Genomic DNA, 6540 nt, shown 5'->3' on the forward strand with positions numbered 1-6540 from the left:
GTAAATGGAACTAGAAAAGAATGTGAAAGAATACCAGAGAGAGAAGAAAGAAAGATAAAGGGGAATAGGATATAATGAAAGATGCTTGAAGGGTCAACCACATGGATTGCTGAAATGTGTCAAGCTTGCTGCTGCCACAGAAAACTCATGAGAAAGCAAACTGTGGATGCCAGTGGCAGGGACAAATGCCCATATGGGCTACAGCTGTGTGTCTAAATTGAGAATGAAAGGGAAAGAGATTGAACATTCCTTATTAGATAGTTGTATGAATCAGTTCTAATCACATCTTATATGAGTAGCCTCAATGTATTTACAGTATGTACACAGATATCAATCATTCTTGTTCTCTTTCTCTTTCCCACAGATTATGTCTTTCTCTAAGTCATTTAATTGATCTTCCTTGAGATTAGAGGCAAAGCTTCAGGCCAGATCCATTAATATGTAATATGAAAGCAAGTGTGAGGAAATGAAACTGAACAACAAAATTAAAAGAAAATATATTTGAAAAACGTCTGGGTTACGCATGTAACCCTGTTCCCTGAGAAGGGAACGAGATGTTGCATTTAGCATAGCCTTAGTATGGGAATGCCTTGCGTGCATGACTGGTATCTGAAGCTTGTGTAAAATCATGCCTCTACTTATAGGCCTACCATGATCAGGTGACGTGGCAATTAAGCACGTCGCATGATATATATATGGCTCCTTTGAACCACGCCGCCAGCCTCTATTATCTGAAGTGAAGACGCAATTCACAGGCCTGCCCTGGTATGACAGTGCTATGCAACGTCTCGTTCCCTTCTAAGGGAACAGGCATACATGCATAACTCCGATGTTCCCTATTCAAAGGGAACTTCGACGTTGCATGTAGTATAACAGTATGGGAACGGGAATGCCCACTCCATCATACTGAGGGTACGGTACTTGAGCACATACAATTTCCTTGTGGATGGTGCTCTAGCATTTAACATGGTCTCTACAACCTCAGTTGTGAGACCAGAATCTATGAGCTGGTGCCCCTCAGGGGCCAGACCCACAGTTTCCATAGTTCTGGCCGAGGGTGATAGATCAGCCCTCCGGCTTGAGACAGAAGATCCCCTCTAAGGGCTCGAATGGGGCACCGGACAGACTTTCCACGACCACAGAAGTTCCCAGGAAGGTATGCGCGGCCTGCAGATGGGCCTCAGCCGCCTGAGACCACGCATAAACCTCGAAGTTAGAGATTGTTGCCCCACAGAAGCTCCATCAACAGGGGCGTGACTGGCCGAAATGACGGCCATGTAACCCTGATTGTAGAAGGAGCCCACCCCATTGAGAAATGTTCTTGTAAGAGCTCCAGGACTGTAGCTATTGTGCAGTTTACTGGGTCTACAGTAGTACAAGGAGTGTCATCTCACAGGGATATTATCTCTCATAACCATATTCAAGCTGGCCAATAAGGTGCTACTAGCAGACTGTCTTGGCGAACTCTCGCTAGAACTTGCGGGAGCAGAGCGATAGGGAGCAGCATACAGATGTGACCTCGGCCACATGTGCACCGTGGCTTCCAGCCCTAATTGTGCGGGAGGAGTGAGGGTGAACCACAGCGGGCCATGTGTTGTCTCCTCAGAGGCAAACACATGACATCCCGCTTGGCCAAACCTCGCCGTATGGACTCCACCCCAATAGTCTCCCAAGATCCAGCTTTATCTTGCTCAGTGTTGATAGGATTGACACTATGCATGTTGGGGATAGAAACGCCCTCATCGTAGTAGAATCCTATAACCCCTAGAAAAGTTGTCCATTGCACCGGGAAAGCATATTTTTCTGAGATTCAACCTGAGCCCCAAGCTCTTCATGTGGGCGAGAACAACATCTCGATGTTGAACCGCCAGTTCCCTGGATCGTGCTAGAATTAACCAGTCGTCCAGGTAGTTTGGTACCCAGATGCCTTGGAATCACAATGGAGCCAGAGTGACATCCATGCACTTTGTGAAGGTGTGAGGGGATAAAGCTAGCGATATTCCTAAGTGGAAATATACACATTTTAGATCTATTGCCACAAACCAGTTCTCGAACTGAATCTGTGGCACGATAAGTTTGAGCGTCAGCATCTTGAACCTGTATGTCCAATGAGTGCGGTTCAGATGACGCAGCTCTAAAATTGGCCGCATACTCTCATCTTTTTTGCGGACCAGATAATAATGGCTGTAAACCTCCCTCCCTTCGGGAACAGGGTACATGTTCTATGGCGCCATTGTCCAAAAGGGAACTTACTTCCTGCGCTAACATCGGGCTCTGGTCTGTGCTGACTACTGTGGTGAGCACACCTGTGAACGGGGGGTCGAGCTATAAACTGGACTCGGTAACCCTTTCTACAGTAGACAGAACCCATGGAGGCACATTTGGCAGTAGTTTGCACGCTGCCCAATGGTCTTTAGTGACGTTAACTATTCCACATTCTATTGGAGGGAAAGCATCAGATTTCCGTTGCCCTGTGACAGCTCGCTGACCAGAGAACACTGAAAACTTGGGGACCACCTTGGCTAGGGGAGGCCCTACAGTAGCTACCTGCCCTAACAACCTCATGTCCCCTGATACATCCCTCCACGGCCCCTCAGGACTGCTCTTCTTTGCCGGCTTGGCCTTTATGACTATTCTCAGATCAGGCCTAGTAGCGGGTCGCAACTGTGGCTGCCCGGTTCCCCTGGCTGTCTGCGGGGTTTGGCGGGCTGCCATACTCGCCTTCTGGGTCTCCCTCACACTAGTGCTGGCCCAGGCTCCACTCGTGGATGCCCGGGTAAGCTCGAGACAACAGGGAAGGAACTGGCTTTTTAAAATGCCGCTGTATGTCGAGCTCACTCAGCAGGTCTGCTTGGTAGGCCTGCAACACCGTCATTGTCTGCAGTGACCCACAAGCAAGACTACTACTGCATAGGCTTGCCCACCAATGCCACGGTGGCCTTATACAGTGGTTTGGATGCAAGTCGGCCCCCGTAATTACTTGCCGTCGATGGAGAGAGGTAGCTCACAAGCGCCTCCTCCACCTTCAGCATAGCTAAATAGCCATGCCATTCAGTCCCACAATGGCCGAATAATCCAACATGGTGGGGTTATGAATATGGCTTATGCATAGTTTTCCCCCAGAAGCCTGAGATTTTGTCATGCACTTCTGGAAGACAGGGGAGTTTCTGCAGCGTGAGGGATTTACTTTCACTGGGTAATCACTTCAAGCAGCTCTTTATATGCTGCTCTCAGTTTTTAACACATCCTTCTAACTCCTCGGAGTAAGAGAGGAATTATTACCTTTTGGCTTTCCATAGCGGAAGGAGGAGTCACGACGCGAGCTCTAAAATCCAGCGGAGAGCCGAACCCGGAAGACAGAACAAGAGATAGAGCAGCGCTCGTCTCCGGCTCCTTTTCCAGATCCATAAGAGATCCCCCAAACCAGAGATGGCTGGCTGCCTCAGCAGCGGCCAGCCCAGATCCGCGAGGCTCTGGAACCTGACTCGCTTCGGCTTCCAGGAAGAGCGCGAGTCGCGAGCCGAGCTACTTAATGTAGACATTACCATGTGCAGCCTCTCGAGGCTGCCATCGCATACTACACCGCTAAACACTTCGCCCAGCAAGTGTGTGCTATTCCCGTGATGATTTGGCTCTTCAGTTATAACAACGATGTTAATTAGTCTCCTTGGTGTCCTGGGTACTCTGCCCATCACGCAGGAAAACACGCACTCATTATTAAATATTGTTTAAACTTAAACTTAACCAAATTGAAAGTTTAAGAGAAACACCTATGTTAAAGGTCAAACATTTGGTAAAGAAATAGTAATTGGACAAGATATTAATTGTCAAAGAAATAGTAATTGTACAAGATATTAATTGTCAATTACTGAAAGTTGTTATCATCCTTTTATTCCATCCATTACTGGAAAGGAACCTTGGTATTACTGGTAGGGTGCCCTGTTTCTCTACGTGGGGTTCTATGTGCTCTAAGGTCTATCACAGTGTATTGATTTACTCATCATTGAGCAGTGTTTAATAACAATAATACTAATACTACTACTATTAATAATAATAACAACAATAACAATAGCAATAATAATAATAATAATAATAATAATAATAATAATAATAATAAGCAGAGCATAGTCAATAATGCTCCAATTTCATCAAAATCATTTGATATTGAGCTGCTGTGAAGCTTATTTCATTATGGCATATCATTTGTATTTGTTGGTGTGATTTTGTGCTTTGGTGAATAGAGTGATGAAATAGCTCTGCACTTCATTTGTCTCCAAATGAATGACAAGAGTAATTGAGTGAGTAATGACAGTGTGACTTTGTGACTTCTTCTTTATTGTTATCTGACAAACTTTTTCCAAAGCACCACACTGAACAAACAGACATCCAGCAATGTGGTAAAGTGTGGAGAACTGTCTGAACTGTTCTGGGTATCATAAGACCACATCTACATCTGCACTGAAGTACAGGCTTACAGGAGGACTGTTAGCATTAGAGGGCAATTTGAGGGGTCAATTAAACAAGCAACCCAGTGTATTATAATAAGTAACACATGATGTAGAGGAATTCATTCAGTTATTCTTCTTCAATAACCAGTTTATCCTGGTCAGGGTCATGGTGGACCCTGAGCCTGTTGTTGTTTTATAGTCATTGACAAAATTTAGGTTAGAACATTTATTTTTCTTTGTCTTTAAAATGGAGTCTGTAATGGATAAGGTTCGTGCAGACCTGAAGGAACCTAAACCAGATTTGACAGTGCACAAGAACATAGATACCTTTGTTAGAAGAAAAAAAACAACCACCACCAACAACACAAACTCTACAAAAAGTCTTACACTCTTGCAACTGCAAAATCTGAAAAAATCTGTATCTGTACATGTCAGCTTTGTTTCATTTCCTGACATGTTCATTGAACTTAGACTGATATGGAATCACCAGAAACCTCCAGTGACCCCTGTTAATAGCTTCATGTTGGAGAAAGAAAGAATTAATATATTATAAGTACAAAGGAATCCACATTTGCAGGCATGTCATTGCATCTAAATTACCCCATATAAAGGAAGTGACTGTTTTTATGAGGGCAGAATTTTATGGCAAATCTAAGTGCCCATCCCTCAGCAGCATACCAGAAAAAACACAGCCATTAGAGCCTAAGGGTAAATAATGTTACTCTTTCTTTCACTCTAACATGTACATAGTAGCATCCATACACTTATACACTTAGAATGTACAGTAAATTTGAAGAAAATGACATACATTTAGGTTTGATGATAAAAGTTCTGTTAAAAGTTCTGTTAAAAACATGAAAAGCTAATAGGCTTTTGCTCTGACAGAGGCAGAGCAAAAAAAGCTTTAATGTGAACATAAAAGCATATGTGTCTGTGTGTGTGTGTGTGTGGGTGGGTGAGAGTGTGTGAGTGTGTGTCACCCCCTGATTGGGGCGACACACCATACTGTGTGTGTCCTGTTCTTTGAACCTACAGAAGTATTGGAGCTCTTTATTATCTAGAGGTCACAGTGCTGTGGAAGTCTCAGTGCCAGAGTAATGAGTGTGGTGTGCATGACTGTGTCAATTCTTTCAAGTGCAGGCCTGACTCAAACAGGTCAGCCCATTACCTTGCACACCCATAAATTCTCAAGAACACACTCTCACTTATTATTTAGATGTTGTGACTAATGGGGTTTGTAACTCTCTCAAACACTCACTAATGTTTTTGTTTCTGTTTTAGTGTCTATGTATATACTGTGCACCTTAAAGAGAGAGACAGAAATGGCTGTAACCATGTAATGTTATTTTATGGCGATTCTGTTGAGCTTCACTAGGGGTCACCACCAGGTACTAGGTACTTCCTCTACCCATTAAAAGAAGTAGAGCAACATTTCCTGTAAGGAAGTTGCGGAGGGTGGCTTGCTCTCTGGATACCTCTTTTCTCCTTTCCTGAGAAACTTGAATAGTTTTAAATAGAAGGAGATTATTTATGGTACTACAACTGAAGGGATCTATTAACGCAAATGACTTTCAGTGTGGATTTTGAACAAGTATGGCGCCTCCACAACCAGAGCCTCGATTCAACCTCACCCAAGAACCTGCCCCTAGAGCTATCACTAGGACTAGTACTAGGTAAAACCAAAGTCTGTTGTTAATACTGGTAATGTGAGGGACTGTATATTGAAATTGGGTTTAGGGTGGAGTGCTATTCCACTACGGGGCTCTGGCAAGAAGCATGACAGTAGACAGAGGATAGTTTCCACTCTTTATATAGAACTTCTCTAGCAGTGCAGTAATGATACAGCCATTAATGTATTCAGAACTGAAGGTGACGGTATAATGTGTGTGTGGATTGTTCTGAAATAAGAAAAAATAAACTCTAAGTGTGTCTGATAACAAACGTAAATAATATGCTCTCATATACAGAGTAATACACGTATCTCAATCAGAAGCTAAGCAATAATAGGCTTTGCCAGTGCTAAAAATGAACACAGATTCCACATTGGGATATCATGGATTAAATGCATTATACACAGGTTACACTTCTATTA

This window comes from Ictalurus punctatus, chromosome 20 (genome assembly GCF_001660625.3).
Source record: "Ictalurus punctatus breed USDA103 chromosome 20, Coco_2.0, whole genome shotgun sequence".
NCBI classification, from domain to species: Eukaryota; Metazoa; Chordata; class Actinopteri; order Siluriformes; family Ictaluridae; genus Ictalurus; species Ictalurus punctatus.